The sequence below is a fragment of the Chrysoperla carnea genome, chromosome 4 (assembly GCF_905475395.1).
Source record: "Chrysoperla carnea chromosome 4, inChrCarn1.1, whole genome shotgun sequence".
NCBI lineage: Eukaryota > Metazoa > Arthropoda > Insecta > Neuroptera > Chrysopidae > Chrysoperla > Chrysoperla carnea.
This window is the reverse complement of record NC_058340.1, coordinates 25,169,535-25,175,982: the sequence shown is the minus strand read 5'-3', so window position 1 is coordinate 25,175,982 and position 6,448 is coordinate 25,169,535. Positions and strand designations below refer to the sequence as shown.

At 27.2% G+C, this 6,448-nt stretch overlaps 1 protein-coding gene across 1 annotated transcript in view; it reads left to right on the top strand.

The window, feature by feature from the left end:
* Nucleotides 1-475: 475 nt before the first annotated feature.
* LOC123298114 (transcription factor Sox-5) overlaps nt 476-6,448 on the top strand; it is a 367,059-nt gene continuing 361,086 nt past the window's right edge. The window contains exon 1 of the mRNA XM_044880019.1: nt 476-1,246. The gene's annotated coding sequence lies outside the window, so the exon portion shown is untranslated. The remainder of the gene's footprint in view (nt 1,247-6,448) is intronic.

The window sequence follows — 6,448 nt, the reverse complement described above, 5'->3', positions numbered from 1 at the left end:
CAACACTATTGTTTTATATACTGTTGTTTTATTTAAACATGCGCCGTTACAAAGATACGTAGAAAACTACAATAAAACAAGTGAATATACGTTTCAAATCTGACTGACTGACTGTGTTGTTATCTTTGTTGTTTTTTCATGCTAGTGCTGCCGTCTACATGTATGTGTATGAAGTGAACGTTGAATGTTGTTTTTTTTCACTCTCATGTACATGTATGTGTTGTATATGAGAGGATTCTTTACGTACACTTAGAAGCGTTCTGTTCCATTCACAAGCTGAGTATTTTAGTTTACATTTGTTCACACACGAATCGAGTATTATATTATTATTTACGCACGATACTTTTTTTTTATAACAATAATCATAACAATCGTAATACCGATTATATATTTTTTATTATTTATATCCGTGTGTTATATAAAACTAGTTGTGTTTATATATAATATTATTGTGTGACAACAATTGAATATTGACAACAATAAATACCTCAATTTTTTTTTTCGTAGTGAGAGACAACAATAGAGAGATAAAAAGAGAGATAAAAACGAGTAGATAGTTTAGTAATGTTTTTGTTGTTAAATAAAAAAACAAATCGAAGAAGAATAAGATGGGACGATATTTACAATAAAGAGGAAAAACACAAATGAAAATAAGGGGCGCGCGTATCACAGAGTCGAAGTTTTAAGGGTTGCGCATCTCAACGACGTTTCTTGTTGTTGGTCTGTGTTTTTTGTTTATATGTGTGTTTATGTGTGTAAGTGTTTATGTGTTCTGATCCAGGGCGAAAGATCATCTTCTCTACTACTGTGTTGAAGTACCCCATATATATACAAAATACATATATATAACATACCTTTTATATCATTGTGTGCGCGCTTTTTGGTCCGTTGTTTTTCTATATCGAATTGTGATAAAGTGTGATTCGATACGACGGAGGTCTGCTTAACAAATTTTAACGGACATGATAACAATATGATGACTGTGTCTCCAGTGTTTTTTCATGTGATTGTGTTAATGTGTTTTTTGTTTTTACGGTTTTGAAACAATTTTCCTTGGATTTTCTTTCTCGAACAAACGTTGTTGGTTTTTTAATTTGTTGTTGTTTTTTTTTTAATGTGTTTTCTGTTACAATAATCATTGATTGCCGCCAAATCTTGAGAAGTGACTGTGTGCCATTTTATTAAATTTTTGTAATATGATCGGATAAAATACCAGCCCAATTTTATACACCTGTTTATTAAATAGGTAAGTGTTTTTATTTTTTGTAGCTTGCTACTATGTGCGATACATGCGAGTGTTTATGTCTCGAAATTATATATTTAAATAAAATTAGAAGGAAAAAAAAGACTACAAAAAGGTCAAGTTTAAAAAAGCGCCATATATTATGTGCATATGTGAAATCGGGTCAAATTATATTTTAAGAATATACAAAAATAAATTTAAAAAAAAAATTATTATTTATTAAATCATAGAAAAATTAAAATATATTTAAATTTTTTTTATAATGGATCTGTTATTTTTTTAATTAGATAAAAGTAAAAAAAAAAAATTAAGAATAATTACAGTTCATATTTTTGTTAGTACAATTTGTGTAATTAATTTTGGAACTTTTCTTGTATTAATATTACTTTAAATGTAGTGTTCGGTGAAAATTTCTGAGATTCGCCATCGTCCTTAATTTACATAATGGTTATTCTTAATTTTTTTCGAATCGTTGAAATTCTGGTTCTAAAATTTGCATAATAAAGGTACGATATAAAAAAAAGGTGGAAGCGCGGTGAAGAATATATAGAAGGGAAAGTAGCAAGTCATAAGTTAAAACTATAAAGAAAAAAGAAAAGACAAGCTTTTTTTATAATATAACAAACTCAAAAGAAAAAAATAAATTTTCGCCTGTGTCAATTTTTAACGTAACTTACACATTATATATAAATGCGTGATGCTCCAAGATTTTATAGACTACATTAAATTATATTCTATTAAAGTGCCCAGAACTGTGACACGATGAATGCTAATATTGTCTTTGAAATATCCAAGTTTTTATGCGAGGCAATGGTTTCTCTTGTCTTTTTAGTCGGTAATTATGAATTTAAATAAACCTTAATTAACCAATTAAAATTTTTCTAAATACTCTGCAGTCATTTAGCATTTAGTAATACTTTTCAAATAGGGACATTTTTTTTTGTGGCTGACGATTTTCAAAAAGACAGGATTCGTACTTTGCAATAAGAGAGGCCTTTGATTATCCAAAATGAACTTTTTCTTTGGCTACGACAGACGTTCTCGGCGAGATTAGAAGCGTATTTGAAAATGAAAAACTTTTTCATAATTGTTTTATCGATTATCGGAGCTTTATCAAACAAGCTCTGCAAAAAATTCTTTTCTTCTATTATCGAAAATATTTTCTTAATTTGATTTTTTAAATTTAATCCTCAATTTTTCTCTTAAACTAATTGTAGTTCATCTAACGGCAAAAGAATGCCTTTTCCTTAAATATGTTTGGAAGCAAGTGTTAAACCAATTATTAAGCATTCAACACATTTAATTGTATTTAATTAGATCGCGTCTAAAAATAACTGATCGCTATAAATATCTTCTTTCCATATTCAAGTTTATAGAACTTCAAAAACTATAAATAGATATTTTTTAGAAACAATTTCTCAAATTTAAAAATTAATTGAAAATAATAAAAATCTAATAATTATATTTAATATTTGACAAAATAGTTTTTTGAATAGATAAAAAAACAATTCGGATATTTGCCAAAAAGAAACTTTCTTTTTTTTTTAATTCATTTCCGTTATTAAAATAAATAACTAATAATTTTATTTTATTTTTTAAATCATTACTCGCATTAAAAAAAAATCTCATCTCTTAATCTACACAAAAAAATTAAAATATTTTGTGAATTATTTATTCCGTGTATCCTACGGGAATTTACAATGGAGCGTATCGTTTAACAAAATAAAAAAAAAAAATCAAGGGAAGATAAACGAACACTGATATTGAGATATTTACATTACAATACGGGATAATGCTTATAAATATTTTATGCTATGAATCCTTTTTTAAATAGATATTTGAGAATAATAGGAATTTTCATACAATATCGAATTCGCATTTATATTCATCAAAATCTATTCTTGGTATAGTGATTTCTTAATTCTGATGATTCTATAAAATATGTTCAAACAGGTAAATCGATTTTAAATTCTTCTGATTATTTTCGAAATGGATATTATTTATCTGTAAGATCAATTCTGTTTTGAATCCCACAGTAAATTGAGTCGTTTTTCTTGTAACATGTACGGCCGACGAAAAGTGTTCGAAAAAAACAATATGTACTTACAGGATTTGGTCAAAACTTAAATTTTTTTAAAGCTTAGTTATAATGATCAATAGAACCTGGGACAAAAACGGTGCCTTGTTAAATAATTCATACATAATTGAAACTTCGCAATTGGCTTTCCAATTGTCTACCATTGGCTTTCCAATTGAGTCTACCAAACTGTCTCTTTACGACTTTTTTCAAAAGTGTTGCATTTTCAAATGAGCATGATAACGTCATAGTTTAGCTATCGGTCTTAGAAAACGCTACAGGGAACTAAGAACTAAGAACTTTGGACTAAGTCTAAATTAATTGTGAAAATTTTAGGAAGGGTCGATTATTATGTTTTCAAAGATTTCTCCAAAACTAGTCGGTGGAAATTAAAAAAAAAACTATTTAAATTAAATTTAAAACCTTAATAAGTTTTTGAACAAACAAAAAAACCCGTTGTACCCGACTAATTAAGGATGTATGAGCACGGTAATGGAGACACAAATTAAAAAATATCTATTTTCAATTTTGATGGTGAATTATCTTGTAACTTGACGAAAGGTGATAAAAATATTTTCGATACCTAGAGTAATTTTCAAAACATTCAATATTGAAAATTTTGTTTAATTTTTTACCTTTCCATATTTTGAAAACCGAGGCAGATATCGAAAATTTTATTTTTATTTTTCGTCTCCATTCATGAAGTTATAACAAAATTCATCATTAAAGTTCAAAATAAGGTACAAATAATTTCAACCCTAAGTCTAAAATTGCCTTTGTGCTTGTACTACCTTAAGACGCGGATTCAAAAATTTGACACTCCTATGACTGAATACTAAATTTGTACCTACCCCAAACTCAAATCTTTAACTTAAATGACAGAGATTGTTTTGCTAAACGATCGAAGATATTTGAAAGAAGCGATTCCTTTTTTTCTCGTTTTAGAGTTTAAAAATTAAATAACTTCTACGGTTATATATGTACAACAGGAACGATGTCCAGTGCGTTATTTACAAGTTTTGGCAAAAAAAAAAAATATATTTTGCAAATGTGAAACCTAAGCAGTGCGGGGCACACATTGTTTATTATTTATTCATGAATATGCGTTGTTTAAATTATTTAATAACAAATATTTTTCACAATTAAGTATAAACTAGTTAAAACATCAATTGTAGTTTTTAAAAAATTATTGAATTATTTATTTTTGCTTATTTGTCAATAAATAATCAATAATTTGATTTAATAATAATTTATTAAAAAAAATTTTATGAACAAAACAAAACAATAAAATTATCTAAAATTAAACATGATATCGCAAACTTTATATAATTTTTCAGGGCCAGAAAATCTCTATTTAATTTAGAAAAAAAAATCATTTACATTTTGATAACATTTTATCAATGATATTTATGTTTGAAATTCAACTTAGTCAATAATTTAAAATTGATAAACATAAATGATAATAAATGGCGCTTTGTCATATTAAAAATTTTATAAAATTTTCATTGTCAAAAATTCCAGAAAATTAATTTATCTTTTGTGATTTTCCTAAATTAACTATAAAAAATAAATTTTTGCTTCGTTCATACATTGATAATTTTCCGATTCGATGTTTTCATTCCAGTTCAAAAAAATAAAGTTTGAGCTTAAATAATTTATTTTTGGTTTTGCGTTTTAATATCATTTGTCTGACCATGTTTATTAATAATCGATTAAATAAAAATTTATAGAATGATGCGAGAATGGGTAACGGTGCCAACAATTTCTTTTAGGGCGACTGATTTTTGGATATTTCTGTTCTTATTGGAGTTAGGTAGGAAAAAAGTACGTCTTGAACCGTAGAGCGGAGGCGTTAATTAACGGTTGATGCTCGCGACTATAGAAATCAAATTAGTTTTAGTAAATCATATTCCTTAATTATAAATATAAATTATATTAAAATTGCAACCACAATGAAACCATTTTTTAAGATATTAGAAAAATATCTGGCGCGGAGTTACCCGTGACAAAACTGTCTGGAAATTATAATTTATATTGCTTTTCGGACTGGACAAATGGATTTCAAATGATTAAAAGGGCTAAAACGCTTCTACGTTTCTGAGCTTTTGAAAGGATTTTAAGACAGTTTATTCTGAAAGGACTCGAAGACAGTTTAAAGTATTTTGATGTCTAAAGCGTCACTTTTTCAATTTTCACCCCGGTTCATTTAACCAATCAAAGTAGACTAGTGTTTAATTAGTAGTAGCTAACGCGTATAAATTTCGTAAAAAGAAAAAAAATATCTTCCTTAAACAATATTTTACTAAATAGAAAATATCATAGTAAAGAAAAAAACGGAAGAAAACTATATTCGAAAACTTTTAAAAGAAAACTTCTTGACTGTTATTTTGAAGTGCCACTACAAAAGTTTCTTCTTGAATTATGAGATGATTGTATAGTTACCGACCGCCAGCGAAAAGGAAAAAAATATAGTATATCTTTTTTGTACAAAAATATTCATATAAATCTTTGTGCTTAATTTATTACACAAGATGAGGTAAATATGGCTGTGAGAAGCCAGACTATTATCTTTCCGATTACATAAATTGTTGTTCCATTTTTCTCTAGAATTTCAATTACTTCCTAGCCAAAAATTTTGTTGTTTTAGAACATCGAAAATATCTTTTTGTCTTATAATTACTCCAAGAGATCCTCATCATTGAGAAGACAATCTTGTTTCCTTACATTTGAATTCGAAATCGAAAAATCATTTAGTCTACATATCCGTCGTTCGACATGTTGAAAATTTTGAAAACTTTAAGAAGTTGGACGATGGCCGCATAGTTGAAAGTTTTTCGGAAAACTCAAAAATGAAATCTCCAACTAAGAACATTGTCTTTCATATTCGTTTTATGCGTAGTCATGGTAGGGACAATAAAATCAATGCCAGCGCTTCCAGTGAAAAATTTTGGCGATAAAGGAGGCTGTTATGACTAACTTGCAGTTCTTTACATGTTAATGTTATAGAAAATGTCAAATTGAAAAACACTAATTAATTAAACTTAACCCATTAAAAATTGTGGAAATAAGAAATCAAATTGCGCAAATATTATTTTTCAAATGTAAATTTTCATAATTATTTATTTAAA